The 18,655-nt window shown below is 38.6% G+C and overlaps 1 protein-coding gene across 1 annotated transcript in view; it reads right to left on the minus strand.

The window, feature by feature from the left end:
• pknox2 (pbx/knotted 1 homeobox 2) overlaps nucleotides 1-16,281 on the minus strand; it is a 143,999-nt gene extending 127,718 nt beyond the window's left edge. The window contains exon 1 of the mRNA XM_063485977.1: nucleotides 16,230-16,281. The gene's annotated coding sequence lies outside the window, so the exon portion shown is untranslated. The remainder of the gene's footprint in view (nucleotides 1-16,229) is intronic.
• Between the last annotated feature and the right edge of the window lie 2,374 nt (nucleotides 16,282-18,655).

Consider the following 18,655-nt stretch of genomic DNA (forward strand, 5'->3'; position numbering starts at 1 on the left):
TACTATAATCTCAACCAATGACACACACATTCATACAACACTTTTATTTACGCCTAAGAACTTTCTAACATTCACACTCCATTGGATGCATCCGGGGCAACTTGGATACTGCCCGATGGCAGTTGCCCTTACACAGCATCAAAATGCATGTTATTGGGTGTATTGGACCAATACAAGTGCTCAACACTTTCACCCAGCTTCTCAACAAGCACATTTGATCAAGAGGTTTGCTGGAACATGCCCAATCCACAGCACTCACAGGATCCCCTGCCAGCATCACAGTTCCAGACACTACAGGGCATGCACAGAGGTCCCAGGCCCATGCCTCAGGGCTGTTTTGGTGGCACAAAATAGAACTAAAATATTAAAAGGTGCTTTTAAATTTGTTGCTAATAATGATGATGTGTAATTTCAAAAATGACTTACAGATTACAGATTTTCACATCTTGCACATAAATGATATAAAGCATGAAGACATGATCTGTTATTTTAATGTCCATCTTGTATAAAATGTCAGAGTACACGCTGATGACAAAGTCATAAATGTAGTGAAGAATGTTGATAATCTCCTTAGCCTGGTGCTGTATAGCAGTAGTAAATTTTGCACATAATCTTTCAATGTCTCTCAGACAGAAAAAAGTGCTTCCCATATGTACATTAAAGAAGATGGATGAAGGAAGCACAATGAAAGCTTCGGTTAAAGCAGACTCATTCTCTCTGAATTTAAACAGCCAGTGTCTGCCCATTATATAAATAATGAGGCCATAGTAGGAATAAAGGTAACACTTTTTTTTTTTGCTGCAAATTTAAACACTCTTTCATTGTCTGAGCATGAAACAGCTCGGGAAGGCAGAAGCACAATGGACTTGGCAGAGGCGGCAAAGGCAGAACAGACAGAGAGGAATTCCCCATCAGTGTCTGAAGCAAACTAACCTTTCTTTTTTTCTTTCTGACTCTTCCCTCCTGGTGAGAGTCCAAAGGAAGAAAGTTAACTCCTTCACTGGCACACTGAATGTCTGCTTCAGTTGTTTGTTCAGGGTGCACAGCTCCTAATAATAATTCATGAAATTCCTGTGGACTGAGGCTGCAGAATTTACTGACACCCTGGTTCTCTCTGTAGCCTCCACAATGTTTTTCCACACATTAGAGATGCACCACTTAACCCCCCCCCCCCTTCGCCACCACCACAATCCAGCTCCATATCCAGGTAGTTAAATACAAAGTACTTTCTGTCCTTTTCCCAGTACAGAAAATAGTGTCTTGAAGGTGCTTCTCTGTCTGTAAATGTCGGCTGGTGATGGTTTATAAATACCACTGACCACGGGGGAGAAGAAGAACAGTAGCATGCCGCTTCACTGAGATTGAGAGATTCACACAAAAGACTTATAAGAAAACCTCAAAACAGTAAACCGCATTCTCAATTTCCCAGCTCTAGCTTGTACAAACACACTCTCATATCCTGGCAAGATAAGCAGGCCTGTTTTGAAGAGGGCATCAAGAAGGCAGGTGTAAGTCATCCCTCATCTCCTGTCATGGTGGGTCTCACCTTCACAGTCCAACTGACACTACGCTCCAGCCAATCCTTTCTGAGAAGCTTAACCACACGTCTGTTTTTGAGAGTGGCCCATTGGTCAACTATGCTCTGAACAAATGGAAAAAAAAACAACAAGAACAAAAGCAACCACAGCTAAAATCACGTGTTCCAGGTCCACATTTCCAGCAATAAGTCAGATTCATTCCCAGTAGATGCCGGACTTCACCAGGGCTACCCTCTGTCACTGATTCTATTTACAATTTTTATAACAGGCAAAGCCAAGTGGTTTAAGGCTTCCACCTTGGTGGCTGCAGCATCACGTCTTTGCGTTTTGTGGATGATGTGGCTCTGCTGAATTTATTAGACTGTGGCCTCACACTGAAGTGGTTTACAGCTGAGAGTGAAGTAACGGAAATGAAAATTAGCACCTTCAAGTCTGAGTCCATGGTTCTCAGCAGAAAAAGGGTGGAGTGCCAAATATAGGTAAGGATGGATGGATGGATGGATGTGTTACAAATGTTCTAAAAGAAAAGTTTGATATTTTTCATATTCAAGCTAGATAAGAAGACTTATCTAGGTTACCACTAGATCTATAAGAGACTGGCAGCCAGGCACTGAACTTAGTTTAGCAAAATCTGTAAAAAGCAACTCACAACAAGTTTTTGTATTGCAGCCTTGTCGTCATCAGCTAGCAGGAGATCCAGGATCCAGGAGACCCACATGATTTTATTCTGTTTGTATGCAAGCCCAGTGTCCCAGGTGTCACATGCCAGTTTTAATGTCACATCATGTCGCCTTGGCCAGTTGTGTAGCTCTTGATTTTTGTAACCTGGCGTGTTGCGCCACAAGACTTTGCAACAACAACAACAAAAAAAAAAAACACTTGGCAAACTCTTTGCTCACAGTTTTGAGTTTTTCCTCTTCCTATAACATCACTTATATGGCAGTATTGTCTAAGTGGCGACACCTATCGTTCTGCAGAGGCTTCCTGTGCCTTAACAGTGGGCATAAATAGACTTCAAGATGATATTGCAAAGCAACCTTAGCTGTCAATTTCCAAATGGGAATGAGGAGTGAGTAAACTTGAAGATGAATTTTGCAACATGAAAGAATTTTAAATATTCCAAATTCTATCCTTTGGTGAATATATCATTTCCAACATGAGTTCTCTGACGGAAAACCTTCAGTTGATCCAAATGCTGCAAGAGGGAGCATTTTTCTCTAATACTGGGTTCTCTTCCCTGTTCATTTCAGAATCAAATTTCAGCTCCTACTCCTCCCATACAAGGTATTGAATAATCAGCCACCGTCTTATCTTATGGACCTTACAGTACCATATCACTCCAATAAAGCGCTTCACGCTTAGACTGCTGGCTTGTCTACGGTTCCTAGGATATTTATTTACAAAGGTAGAATGGGAGGCAGAGCTTTCAGTTTTTAGGCCCCTATTCTGTCAAAACAGCTCCCAGTTTGGATTTGGGAGACAGACACCCTTGCTACTTTTAAGATTAGCCTTAAAACCTTCCTTGTTGAAAAAGCCTATAGTTAGGGCTGGATCAGGTAACCCTAGGCTGCCAGAGGCTTCCCATGAGTGTTTCTTCTTCACTTGTTTGCTTTCACTGCGATTTTATACTTTATTTAATCATTCATTATTAGTAATCTCTGTCTCTAGTATGTCTTTTGTCGTGTCCCCTGTCCTAATCCCCAACCAGTTGCAGCAGATGGCTGCCCCTCTCTGAGCCTGGTGCTGCTGAAGGTTTCTTCCTGTTTAAAAAAGGGAAGTTTTTTTCCTTTCCACTGTCACTAAGTTCTTGTTCATAAGGGCTTGTCTAAATTTTGGTAGTTTTCTCTGTATCACTGTAGGGTCTGTCCCTTACAACATAAGGAACATCTTGGTAAGACTGTTTTTGTTGTTACTATATAACAGGTAATAACATGGAACAGAAATGATTGACCTATTGCAGAAAAACATATCTAAAATGCTTTTTCCTAACAAAGAAACTTTTTTTCAGAGGAAAGATTGCAATCTAGAAAAAAAGTCTTCCATAATGAGGCCAATTGGATTAGCAGTGGTGTGGTCTGAATCTGTGCAATTATTGTTTTAGACATAATGGCAAGTTGAAAGAGGCATGCTGCAGGCTTCAGTTCTTAGAGCTAAAGGCTCATTATTGGAGGCACTAACTCAGTTATTGCTACCAACCAGAATGGTTGGGTTTTCATACATCTTGAATCAACTACAGGACTTGCTCTGGCTACTTAGTGCTTCCCCAACCAGGCCAGAGAGACATTTTTAAAAACTTCTGTGCCACCAAATCCAAATGATAAATCACTTAACAGGAGCCTTATGAGTCTATGAGACTGTTGTTGCTGAAATTGTTCTAAAAAGATAAAGACTGAGACACAGTCTCCATTTGAACCATTTGGAGAACCCCCTTGCAGTCCTGGTACAAGACCAGTGTTAAAGTTCAGATGTGTGGTACTAATTACATTTAAAAACAATGTCACATACAGTAATCTTTAGGTGTGAGCACAGAGCACTAATGAAACACTGATGATTTCAGTGAGGCTGTCCAAATTACTTATCCCCTCTGAAAAGCTCTTTAAACTAAAAAAACAAATTTCATCCACAATCAGCACTATCAGATTTCAAATTCCCATTTACACCACACTAACATTACAGCAATGCCAAGGCAGTGCCAGCAGGGATCCAGGCATAGACACAGCAGAGCGGTATGGAGACCTTGACCAGATGAGAGCAGCCAGGGGGAGGGGGATCTGGATAGCTTTCTTTCCTCTCCCAGACTCGAGCCCAGACATACAGAAACACACTTGACTCTGTACCGCCTCCAGACTTTACCCGCCCGCCAGTTCCACAGCTGTTTATAACTCACTTTTAGCACAAAACCATCATCACTCTTTGGAGATGAACCTTTATGAAGTCACATAGTGCGTGGGAGAGCTGTGTGGGTGCGTGACTATGTGTCATTTTTCATTCTTTTACTCAATTTTTTTTTTTAGTCGCTGGTAATTAAAGTGCTCTTTCCTATGAACTCCTCTGAGGTGCTTTTTCACCTCTTAGGCTGAAAACTTCTCTGTCTGGATTGATCTCAGTGGAGTTTGTCAGATTCTAATGTTATTTTCATTTAGAAATATAATAATGTATAATAGTGTGGGTTTTATGAATGTCTACGTGGAAAACAGGTGGGAAATTTTTTCTCAGCTAGGCATTGGAAACATTGCATGTTGTACCACCCACACCCACAGCCTGACACATGCACACACAGCATTTTATTACAGAGTTAATTATATCTGATAGCAGAAGACACGCTGATTTTAATTGTACAAACTCTGAAACTTTCAGGATTTTGTTTGTTTGCCTTTATTCTTTTTTTTTGGATTTTTGTTATCGAGGGAGGGGAGGGGTCAAATAAAGCCACTGGGCACAATATGAATATTGCTTTTTATTTTTCCTATGGTAAAATATAACTCCTTATTATATTACAGTTTTTAGGCACTTATCAGTGACAGGTGTCAGTGCCAAAAATATTGCAGGACAAAGTATGTACCTGAAAGTATCCACAATGTCACTTTCAGCCTTGAAATACTGATTTATGAGCACATACTGACACATTAAACTTTTTGAATTAATGTAGCTGCATGTTTCCTGCATTTAAATACATAAAACTATTTTAATTCCGTAAACAAAACAGTCTAAATTCAGGCTCGATGATGGTTTCTCTGCAGAGTAGTAACATCACCTGTATTTTAAGTTCACATTTTTTCTCTGTTTATTTACATGACAGGCACTGCATTTTAATAACACTTTTTGAAAATTGGACTTTAATTGAGTAGTAAAATTTGTAGCTATTGCATTTTCAAAAATCCCAGTGTCTTTATAGGCAATTCAAACTGCCATCCTGATTGGCTCCCCTCATTAAATAATAGCTGAACTGTTTCCAAGCAGGCAGCATTAAACTAGGATGCATCCAGCAGCAGGTTTACTTATTTCAATTGAAAGAGTTGCTGCTGTTCATGACTAACAGCTGTATCACAATGTTATTTTTTAATTAGCCTTTGACTGACTTTCATTTATTTGTAAAAGGCAAGATAAGTAATGTTGTATTATGGAAGCTTGTTTGAAGACAACCTACAAATATTCCGAAAATACTGAAAATGTCAAGAAGTTTAAGAAATATTAAATGCCTATTATATTAACAGCACACTATAACCTACTTACTGAAAGCTTGACTGAAGTGCTGCACATCTGTCCTTTGGACTGAACAAGATCTATACAGCAGACTGCTGCCAAAGTCAAGCATTTACAGTAGTCTCCATTTTCCTGCCATGTCTTTTTGCATCTTACACATATTAACTACTCTCTGTGTGAAACCTGGAGTCCAAGATAACATTACTTCTTATGAGAAATGTACCCGAAATGTGAGTGCAAACACACACAGAGAAAATAAATAGACACTTTATAGAGTGATCTTCCAATATTTCAGTTCTTTCTGCATTTCTCACTTTTCAGGAATGTCTTGAACAATAGCCTCTTTGAGAGAGCGAACCTCTTATCGTGGCACATATCCTAACATGCTAATTACCCACACAGTTTGAGTTCATTTATTATGCATGAAATAATCTAATATGATGACTGTGATAATTATGCGCACATAGATAAGATAAAAGAGTAGTAACCAATTATGGCACGGGAGTTGGGAAAAGTAATTATTCTTTGTAGTGGAAAGAAGTCTCGGTAGAGAAAAAGGGGGTTCGATCTGTTTTTTGTTTTTTTTACTTAGTACTGCAATTAACATGTGAAATCATGTCTACACTCCCAGATAATGTTTAAGGGATATTTTCGTGATTTAAAGTCTTATTTTTTAGCAGACATTTCATTGACCAAAATGAAAAAGTAAAACTGCAGTAGACCAGAATTTGCTTCAGCTGCTGATATATCCACTTACAGTGATGTTTCTGTTATAATTGCACGTGCTCACCCCCCCAGCAAACTCCATAAATCTGACATGTTTACATTACGACTTGAAAGGCAAAGCAACTAAATGTCTTCGTTTTCATCGGCAGTAGCAAATCAGAAAGGACACCAAAAGGAAGGAGTGGTGCTCAGAGTCAAGTACTCACAAATCAGACGGGTGTTGTAGAGTCATTAAATATTACCACTTCTAAAATCAGAGCTGGCATGCGGTTAGCCCGCACCACTGTACAAACACACTTAACACAGCACAGCTTTCTTTGACAAATTATGTGCCTGCCACCACAAATCACAGGAAACAGAGACTCTGCAGTAATTTTGTTTCTCTGTGACTGTTTTGGCTCGAATCTTCTTATGAATTAAACTTTTATGTAACGGAATGTGGCAGCCTGGAAACGGTGCTGAATGTGGATTAATGTGTCGGCATGCTCACACAGACAGAGAAAGAAATGTTTTACGGTTGCTCGTAATGTCTTTAAATGAGAACCAAACTTGACTGAGTCACTGCTGCAGGCCAAAATAAGAAGATACGGGAACGATAATTAAATGGGGGCAAAAGAGAAATTTTAAAACAGGTGCTAATGCAAAATTTGTGCTATGTAAAGGAGGACTATTGTCTCTGACCTCAAACTAAAACCCAACTTAAAGGGACTCAGAAGTGCACACGTCATGGTCACACTCATCAACCGTCAACAGTGTCCCGGACCAAGTCTCCTGTGGACTCCTGTAGCTGACTCATAATTATTTGCAGAGTCCAAGCTTCAGGCCAAACACAAGTCCAGAACCATCCAGAAGACAGCTTTTAAAAACAATACTGCATCAATTTCGACAGGTTTTTCAAATCAGCTCAATTTCCATTTCCATCAGTGTCGATCCCGCCCTGTTTCAACTACACACAGGTCTGAACAAAGGGACTAGCTCTCTGTGTGCTCTGTCACTTTAAACTGGAGGTTAATGTCAGTGGTTCTCATGTTTCCTTACACACTCAGCAAAGTCATAATGTTCTAAATGCAATGAAGTGAGGAAAGGAGAAAGCAAGGACGATGGATACGGCTAAGGCGGAAGCTACTGCATATCATGCATTTCATATGAACAGCTGATGTTTGGAAAACATTTTCATGGATTTTTTGATGGATATTTTTTAGGGGCATTAATCCATGTTATTACAAGCTTGCAGTGAAAAAGAAGATTACTTCAGCTCTCTAAAAACAGGTCATTCTCTGGTCCAAATAAAACAAAAAAGACGTATGGACCATAAAGCCAGTTTTAACTGCTGCCTTAAGTTAAAGTTCAACTCGAGTATGAATAGACTGTTCTTGGTTGACTTCACTAAATCATTGATCATCTCTTAGACATCAGTTTCAATATACTGCCAGGAATAAGTTCACCAACATGTTTTCAATATGTAATTTTAGAATAAGGCTGTTGTAAATGCTTGGGGTGTGTAAAGGACAATTTGACACTAGATCTATCATACTGGTTCCCAAGTGTGGTGGGGTTTAGGTCCCAAAAGCTCTGGTTAAGATTAGGAAAGATGCAGGTTTCCACATTAATAAATAGACTTGTCCTTTCCAAGTTATTCTTGGACTCTTTGATAAGTTCGCAAAAACCCAATCTTTCTAATCTGCATGTTTTTCTCCAAAACATAACCACCAAAATGAATATTTTATCATGGAAAGGAGATTACACTTATGAGCTGAAAACACTGCGTGTTTTGTCATTGTCACTGGACAGTGGTAATCAAGGAAGTGCTTAATGCAGTATGCAATGTGTGTTTAGTATTGTAAAACTATGTACTTTTATTCAAACTGTGGTCTTTCCTTCTATAACCAAAAAAGCTATTTTGGTGCCTAAACCCAACCAAACAGAAAAAGAAATTATGTGCAGTTAAAAACGAAAGTGCAAAACCAGGAGAACAGAAGAGTTTCCCAGGAGAACTCCTGTCTGGCTGTTTTCTTCTCTTTAGAGGGTGTGTAATTATGTCATCCACCGCCCCACCTAACACAGACTTTTGTAGGTTTTTATTGTTTTCCATGTTGAAAGCTGAACGCTAAAGAGTTATCCCAATGCATCAGAATTGAGGCTAAGTGAGGGTGAGTTAAAAAACATATACTTGGTCTTTTTTTAAAGTGAGACAGGTTTTTACATCTACACATTTCTCCCACATCTAACACTCTGACTAATAAGACTCAGTTAATTATTTTCACACCCAACTTGTTTAGTCCCGACTTTGAGAATTTCCACGTTGATATCAACCAAAAATGAAGTGTGAGACCTCAGTAGACTGAGAAGTGGATCATGGTCAAATGTTGGTGGCTCCCAAATCAAACTGATCCATGATTTATTATTTTTCTTTTGATGTTTCAGCCTTTCACCAATTACAGGACGTTACAGCAGGCTATTGTTAGACCTGGAAAAAAGAAGCACAAGAGCAGAGGATGGAAACAAGTTTTATTTGAAATATGGTCTGATGCTGGTGGAGAAAAAATGGTGAATTGACCAATGAGATGGACACTTGGTTTTGTGGGGGGGGTTTTTGTTTTGTTTTTTTTTGTTTTTTGGTTGTTGAAGACGGATAACAGTTGGGCTGCAGCTTATTATTATCTTATTATTATTATTTTAGCAACTGAATATTCTATTGATTGTTCCATAGGTGAATCGAGTAATCGGATATGTTCTCAGTGGTTTCCATTTTAAAAATTTCAAGGTTTTTAATAGTTTATCTGCATACAACATCTGTCAAAAAACTAAAGCCTTTCATTGTCTTTATGTAAGCTGTTAATTTTCTTAAATGCAACAATAAATAAATGATCTTAAGTGCGGTAATGTCAAAGAAAATAAGGTCTACATGAAATCTAAACTAAGGCATAAAATAAAACTGCCTTTGCTCTTTCTCCTTGGAGAGCTTTCTTACATTAGTACGAGGCAAACAGAGTTCTATGTTGCATCTTTTTGATGTTCGTGTGTGTGTGTGTGTGTGTGTGTGTGTGTGTGTGTGTGTGTGTGTGTGTGTGTGTGTGTGTGTGTGTTACTGAAAACAGAGACTCTGATGATTAATCTTAATAACAATTCTGTGTCCACCCTAAAAATCCTAGGTCACAGGCTCAGAGTATTACTGGCACAGGTACATTTTTATCAGCCTGTGAAAAACCACATTTAATTTTATATTTTAAGATATTTTTGTTTACTTTAAATATGAAAAAAATGATGTAAAAGCCTTAAATATGGTTTAGTACACCCCTGCTTGCTGCTGGTATCACTACAATAGAAAGCATGACGCCTGTAGTCGGCCTTCAGCAAGCTAATTTAAATATCGTATAGATATTGGAGCTTGCTAAAGATGTGGTTTGATAACGGACTCCTGCTGACTGTTTCTAGTAAAGTTTTTAATAAGAAACAACTATTTCCGTGGTGACAACTAAATGCTACAGAGCCTTGGATTAAACAAAGCATGAAGCAAAGAATTTTCATAGAGGATTTTTTTAATAGTCGAATTATTCAAGTTACTGGATGAATCACTGCAATCCTGGAATAGAAAAAAATATATGAATGACAGAACACCTATATCAGACATGTCTGTCTACATAATCAGTCAATATTAGCATGTATAGTGTTGATGACAGAATGCAGTATTTCACTAATATGTATATAGTTAATAGTTAATAATTTAACATAATGCATTTTATGAATGTAGTTGCTAGGGGACTGGCCATTTTGTTAGGTTACCGTGTAGTTATATATATAAAATGTTATTTATACTTTACCATTAGCATCCCTTTGGATGAAAAAGCTGCTGAAATTTAGCAGCAGTTCGACATCCAAGATGGCTGATGTTTAGTGAAATATAATACAGGAATCAAAGAGTGTAGTGCTCCTTTCACATTTTAGGAGTGAAAAGTCTTATGAAACACTGTGACAGATATAGCCTTCCTGTGGAAAATGAAATGCGCCTCGACTCAAGCCTGTACTGTCATAAAATCATGGCACTTTTATAGCAGGGTACTGGACTATGTAAAGGAAGTCATTTGCAGCTAATAAGAACGATTACTAAAAAGCACTAGGACAAATCATTGTGTCCTTGCCACTGCATAATGTCTTTACTAGTCTTACTAGTCTGCTGATAAGTCACAGTTTTAACTAACGACTTGTGCATTAACAAGAATTTCCCCGGGTGCCTTCAAAGACCTCTTAGAGATTAACAGCAAGGTATACAAATGGATTTGAAGAGACGACTGCTTTTGTTCAACTCTAATGCCAAGAATAAAGGAACAGCTATAGACTGAGTAAAAATATTGTCCTTCAGATCAATGGTGTCCTAGAGTGCAGTAGGCTGAAACATTCAGATGAGTGGCAGAAAGAGCAACACACTTGAATAATATCTTTGGAGAGGACTGTGGAAAATGGAAGTGTACTCCAGTAAATAGCCATTTGGAGGTCACAGCTTTAGCGTTGGTGTATTTCTATTCACAGCGCAGCAGACTTCAATGAGCTGCTGTGCCAATAATCAAAGGAAGCTGATATCTAAAGATCATCAACCACCATTTCAAAAAGGCTAATTTCCTCATCTTCTTGCCTATTGCCCTATATCTCAATGTGTTGTTTTTTTTTTCATCTGTATATTAATTTAGCTGTAAAAAAAAAAAAAAAACAACAACAACAGTGATTTGAGATAGCTTAGTGCTCACAGAAACAGCCTGAATTCTTGTGTACCTGGTTGTAAAACTAATAAAAGCAGATCTGCATCACATAGAGGAGACAACGCTTTTCTTAATGGCAACTGCACTGCAGTGCCGAAAACCAGCTGGAGCTGTACCTGCAGTAAAAAAATGCTGGAGTTTCAATAAAAACAGCAATTTTTGAAGCAACATCAATATAGTTGCATAAAGCAAATTGAAGCTCCTGCCTCTGTATCAGTGCATGGTGTGAAGATGGTTTTATCAAAATAAGTAACAGTTCTGAGGAAACTTAAATATATTTTATAGAATATTGCAGTGTGTGAAATTCTCAAAAGTGGCAACAGCATTTTGGCCTATGCATTTATTCATGTATTCATTCTCAATATGCAGCCACATAGTACTTGGTCGGATTTACTCTGCTGTGATCTACTGTTGAATTCAAATCAAATATTTTGAACCTCACCCAGCTCAGCTGTTACCAGGACTCTGAAATATAATAAATTCAGGATTTGCTGGCAGGATTCATATTTCTCTGTGAGAAGCTCTACTCATTTATTCGGATTATCTACATTCCACCAGAGATAAGAAGCAAAGGCACAATGAGGTTCAGAGTCTTGCTAAAGGTCTTCAAATGCAGAATATATAATGTGCTGTAGCTAATTTGATTGCACGCTTGATCTTTGAATAGTAAGCACCAATGTCTAAAAATATTATGTTTTAATTGTTTTCACTGCAAAAATAATGACATCAAAAGCAGCTGATATTAACACTACTGAATACTGATGACATGAGAGAGAGGCCACAGCCTGTTTCTGAAGAATCTTTGAAATACTTTTCACCCCCCAGTAAACAATGCACATGCATCCTGCTGCTGGTGGAAAAACTAAGCTGTATTGGACTTTCCATTCTAAGCCACAACTTTGACTCATTTTAGGGAATGTGTCCCTGCTGGGCTTTCATTTCCTCTGTCTGAAAAAAGGAATGCAATCAGAGAACTGATGCTAAAATCATTATCTAATGACTAAAGCCCTTATTTGACTCCTTCCATGCTGTCGTGTTCACTGTTCAAGCACACATCTGTGATTGTTATGTGAAGAAGAGTATTTCTAAAAGTTTAAGAACGATCTGCAGGGTGAACTGAATGTGCTACACACTATCATTCAGTGAATAGCAGTCTGGAGGCAGACATAGATTTTTCTTACTTTTTTCCAGCTGGAGATGAGCAGTGCTATACTGAGAGAACATTGTAATAACATTTTGTGGAGTAAAACAACACAAGAAAAAAAGAGTAGCCTGTGTCGGTGTAGACAAGTATGTAATCCTCCGCATGCTCATGTGCAATGGAATCACTTTTAGTTCATAGTTTAAAAAAATAAACGAAGCAAAACAATCTATGCATTTAAATAGTCATTAGGAATACTGTTTTACATCAAGACTTGTAAGTAATGTAATGACTGTCTTAAAAAGGTGACTATGAAGTGTAAATGGTATCAAATATATATTAATTCATATTTTCTCACTAAGTTTATCTTAAAAATGCTTCCTTAATGTTTGCTTTTGCATTGTAGTTATTTGTAAATTCTACAAGACATACATCTGGAAACACTCATTGCTAAGGCACTAAGAGGATGTCTGTTGTTATACCGATCACCAACTGGCACTGGGGAGGAACCAGCTAAATGTACTGCTGTTTGGTATTTTAATAAAAATGAAAATAAATATAATTGTTCTCAGATGCAATTATGGGGCAAAAATGTTAAATTGCATATAAATACCAGTCAAAATGTTATTGATTACCATGGGGTTATATACCACTATTCAGACTATATCATTTATTTATTGTTATTAAAGTAAAATGTTTTAATCACTTTTTCTGCCTCACACTCTTTTCATTGTTGAGCGTTTATATTAAAATACGTTTCAGCAGTACTGTATGCCGTTACTGCCTGATTCCCTTTTTAAATTAAATTACAGTTCTAATCAACATGCCTATTCATTATAGTTTGTTTATGTCTTTCCAGAAACAAAGTCTGTAATGTTGACAGTATATGGAGAATCGCTAAATTTGCCTGCTGTTCCTCTTGAAGCATAAATCAAGCCAATCCATCTCTCTCCGAAGCCCACTCCCCGGTGGCTTACTTAGAGCTGTGCCAGCACAGCACTGGCTGCGGAATGAGCATGGGTAAGCATGCAAGGGCTGTCCTTAACCTGTGCTATCTGACGATATAAAAAGGTCTCTGCCTCCTCCTGAGAGCAATAGGGATCAAGCGGGCTTAGTGGGCATGACCTATGAGGGCCCAGACAGGACCAAAACATGCAGCGCAACACAATTGTCTAAAGAACTGCCGCGCTATCGAACATAAGAAAACTAGACTACATCACTTTGCTCATGGGCCAGAACAGGAGCTATGTTCACTTCGCTGAGGATACCCAGCAGACTAAAACCCTATGAATAATTCAAAACATCCGCTGTTTTTCCAGCGTGATTTTAAAAAGCCGGGCCCTCAAAAAAAACAACAAATTAGATATTTCACAATCTGATTGCTAGAAAAAAGACTCATGCAAAGTAAGCCCTATTAGTCTTACAAGAAACCCTGTGAAAAAAAGAGAAAGAAAGGAAAAAGACTGTCTCCAAAAATGATTCCACTGGCACCATGCAGGGAGGAATTAGCAGCAAAGGCGAAGAAAATGACAAGACATTCGCTCATGGTTTAATTTCCTCAATTGCTTTATGGCCATACATAAATGCTTAAATTGGTTTGTAACATATGCTCTCCTCGCTCTGTTTACTTCCTTCATTTAGTGTGACTGACTCACTTTATTAGTGATTATCCCCCAAAAAGCTGTAGGAATGCACAGCATCACACCTCATCATGTAATTTACCCATATAGTAAGAATGGGAATATGCAAATGGTGCCGGAGTATTGTGCAGCCCTAAATGTGCCCCTGGGCTGCTTGTCCAATGACACAAATCATCAATTAAGATCTCAGCAGGGTTTGGTGGATAAACTAAATTGGCATTATCGCCTTTTGACAATATGTAGAGCTGCGTGGGGTACATAACAACAAAGAACAAACATCTCTGAGGGTGACTGGTAGTGATGCGTATCAACTCGTGTGCTTGCGTATTTGTGTACGCCGTCTCGATCCATTCGCAGGTAAATCATCTACTGACAAAGGGTGATTTGAACGGTGTAAAAGGTAAAAGGGCTTCTCTTGCTCTTTTAACAGCAATTCACAGAACAACAGCAGTATCTTATAAAGTGTTTACTTTCACAGTGGGTGCAAATTTAGCCCCTCGTGGGATTTCATGCTCAGCATTTTGCACCTGGTGAATGTGTCTGACAAAGGGACCTAAAGTGGTCCAAATCGCCATCGTGATTTCTCAGGGAAGCAGATGATTAGGAAACAAATGGTTCAGGCATATTTAATTAAGCTAATGTACTCTTGATGTTCACACTATGGCCTTAGTTATTAGGCCCTCAGTTAGCTTTGTATAGCCAGAGCATTTTACCACTGAGAGACAACAACTGTGTCAGTTGTCAGTTTGAATTTTATATTAAGAAAAGCGTTTCTGTTTTTAAGTCACATGTGTTTATCAAATCTGCGCCTGCACCGGGGTGCCTATATGAAATACTGCCCAAAGGAACACAGGAGTTGGCTGAATTTGACTCGAAAAAACTACTAAGACAGAGCAAATGACCAGCAAATCTGGGCCTCTCTAACTCAAGGATGTAAGTCAAATCATACAGGCTAGCAGTGCTGAAAACTAGCTGTCTCGCAGACAGTGTTTTCAGCCAGTCAAACATCTACGGTGAGCAAAACCGTCATTCAAGCAATTGTGGAATAAACAAGTCATCTGAAATAGAAAGTGGTGAGCCGCACACAAAGAGGGCCAGTGTTCAGACTAGGGAGGTTTATGCAGGGCTGGGTAGGCTGAGTGTAAACTTTAGAGCTCACTTCAGTCAAACATTGATTGAGAAAATAAGAAGTCAAACATGCCCCCATATGAGGGTAACTTAAATTACTACATGTAATATTTTAGCTTTATATATTGATTGTTTTTTGTTTTGTTTTACTTTAAAAACTGCTGCTATACTAATTTCACTGAAAAGCTTGGGTACTTTTGTAAGTCATCAGCAAAAAATTATAATTTTAAAGGTAACTATAGTTCTCTTTTTTCAGTTTGAGATTGAAAAACATGCAAACATCTATTTTTTCCTGCAAACCAAAATAATTACACACGCAAAACTCACAAGCATTAAGAAAAATAATAATAAAATTCAGTGAATTACATCAAATTGCAAGTGTGCAACATGACCCCCCCCCCCCCCCATTTACACCTCACCTAACTCGGTCAGTCAAAATAAAAGCCTTTTTAACCGCGCAACAACGAAACTTCAACATCAAGAAAATTGCATTACATTACAACACATCACGCCTTTTGCACGTTACAGACACGCCGTAAAATGAAGTGTTAATTTGCGATTAATTAGAATGGGATGAGGCGTTCCGAAGCTTTTTGACAAAGAAATCAAAGCAAACAGAACGCCAGCTTCCTGCACGCTTTACTGCTTTTATTCTCTTTAAACTATTACATTTGCACTAAAACATCCGCTTTATACATTAAAAAATCAGAGATAACCGCATCACAAACATTACCGCGACAATTTCAAAAATCCAAATGCCGCATCAAGCAAAGGAAAAAAAATCCACTGGTCTTTGAGTCCAGCACAAAAATGCTTCTCCTCTCCTTTCCCTCTCTCTTTTTTCACCCCCTCCTCTAGGCCCCCTCCCTTCCCTCAGTCTCTCGCTCTCTCTCTTTTTTTTCTTTCTCCCTCCCTCACTCTCTCTCTGTCTCTCTTTCCCTCCCTATCTCTCTCTCCCTCACTCTGGCCTGGCTGGCTGTCTGACTGTATGAATAATGTCCTGCCTTTTGTAATGAAGGGGGGGAAAGGGGGAAAAAGGACGCTGGAGTGCTGAAGCCCTGCTCCCATGCACTGACATTGAAAATGAATGACAGCTTACCTGCATGCCAATCTTCATCAGACTGACACTGGGCTGACAGCACAGCCTATACTCCTCCACACAGTCGCTGACGTCAGTCATGTCAGGCCCCTCCCACCTCCATCTTCATCTCCGCTCCCCGTTTTCCCAACACCGGGCTGCTGATGCCTTCCAGTGTCCATGGGAAATACCGCAATCAGGTGTAGGGCTCCAAACACACGAAACCTCCAAGAAGAGCGCATTGACATTTGCGGTCGAGTTACAGTGGTGCAACTCGTTTAGAACAATCACAGTAACAACAACAGCAAACAACAGTTCATTTCAATAAAAAAAAATCTAAAGAATTTAGTTGCTTTTGAATCAAGAGAATCAGTCTTGACCAGCTTAAAACGCATAAATGTGAACATTTAAATGACATTTTGAAATGATTTAATATATGAACACATTCATTGAGCTCGGGCGGACTCTGTTATAAACCTGAAAAGTAAAGTGACCTACATCTGTTCGGTCATCCTCTTTATACAAACATAATGTGACAGCCTTTGTCAGGAAACTGTGTCCAGTTACAGGCAAGCTTGAACCTTTTTAGTATAAGAAACCTAATTCACTGCGTGTTGATTTCCTGCTGTTCTAATCCCTACAGGAATCCCCAGTTTTATATTCACTTCATTGGCTGCCCTTGCATTTTAGGATCCATTTTAAGCTGCTTTTATTTGTCTTTAAGTGTTTGTCAAATGCTGCCCCTCTGTATCTCTCTGAGCTTCTTCATCCATACATACCTTCCCGGTCCCTCAGGTCGGCAGACCAGCTCCTCCTGAGCGTGCCCAGGACAAATCGTAAGCTCAGAGGGGATCGGGCGTTTGCTGTGGCAGCACCAAAATTGTGGAATGAGTTGCCTTTACATGTTAGACAGGAACCTTCATCATCTGTTTTTAAATCACGTCTTAAAACATATCTATTTACCTTGGCTTTCAGCACAGCAGGACTCGTTGATGTCTCTTAATATGTTTCTTATTAATTATATTATTTTTAATTTTAAGATATTCTATATGTAATTTAAACTGTTTTCTCTTTGTTTTATATTTGTAGCACTTTGGCCAACATTGTTGGATGTAAAGTGCGTTATAAATAAAGATGCTATGCTATGCTACAGCTCTGGCTGCTTCAATGTTAAACGTCTCAGTTGTAGTCACCACAGCACCACTTACCCTCGTTCTTTTTGTTATATCCTCACTTGTTCAGGTTTACCACTGATTACAGTTCTTTGTTCAAACAGAAAAGACCCGAGTTTAGACCTTCTTTATCAGGAATGTTCAAGCACCCCTGAATTTAGACATAGAACCCCTAAAAAATGTTCTGTCATCATTGTCTAATTTTGCATTTATATTCCCACCTGGTCTACTGGAGACAGTGCAGGTTATAACAAGCACAGATTTAGATATCCAGTGTTCTTAATGTCATGATGTTACAGTGCACTCATACATGCTTCAACATCAACAGTGTGGATTTTTATTAATAGGTAAGATTTGTGTTATTTTGACAGAAAGAAGATGAAGAGGCCATTCCACGACACCACTCACTTGTGAAGATTGAAAACACACATTACCTAAATATGTAAACATGCAAGGAAAAGTGTAAATTGTCCTGATAAAACAGGGTCATTACCATCAAAAATGTTAATGTAGGCTAGATTGTTAGAGTCTATTAGCTAATTTTAGCTTTCTGAGCCTTAGGTCTGCTGGTATATATGCATGTGCTTTATCAATTTCCTATTTCTGTTCTGGTGAAACCGGGGTTCAGTGTTTGTTTACAGCAAAGCAGACCTCTAGACAGAGAGAAAACAGCTAAGAGTGAATATGTAGTGAAAGCCAACAAAAGTTACAAAGCCATGGTAGCTTCTGCTTTGCTCACATTCATTAATAATGATTTCACATTCTAAATAGAACATATTAATTGATACGAACTGAATAGGATTCCCATCGCTAAACATGGTTTGAACAGGATGGATGCCATTACAAATCTATTCTCCACTCTTGGATCAGGGGGCCTGATATCATGTGTCCTGCAGAATAAACGAAGGGTTTGCATGAATTTAGTTGTAAACTTTAGTGTAAAATCAACTCTACCAACTCCAGGTGTATGGGGTGGCAGAGTGATGTTTTGTTTTTAATGTTTTAATTTTAAGTGCAATTTAATTGAAGTAAACTGAACGGCCTGTACGTGGTTAAGAGACTGAAAAAAGAGAGTGACAAAAGGTTGTGCATGTTTCTTCTCATATCTGCTTTGTTACAAATAGTTCTTTAACGTACCGTGGTAATTTCTGGTCAACAATTGAACACAATTGAGTCTTTGCCTTCAGTTTGCCCGCTATAAGACTGGTGTTTCATATGGAAAACTGTGATTATTCATTCCAACTAATTGGGTTGCTTTGAAGGTAATATTGTAAT

The sequence above is a fragment of the Pelmatolapia mariae genome, linkage group LG10_11, assembly GCF_036321145.2.
Source record: "Pelmatolapia mariae isolate MD_Pm_ZW linkage group LG10_11, Pm_UMD_F_2, whole genome shotgun sequence".
Classification (NCBI taxonomy): Eukaryota; Metazoa; Chordata; class Actinopteri; order Cichliformes; family Cichlidae; genus Pelmatolapia; species Pelmatolapia mariae.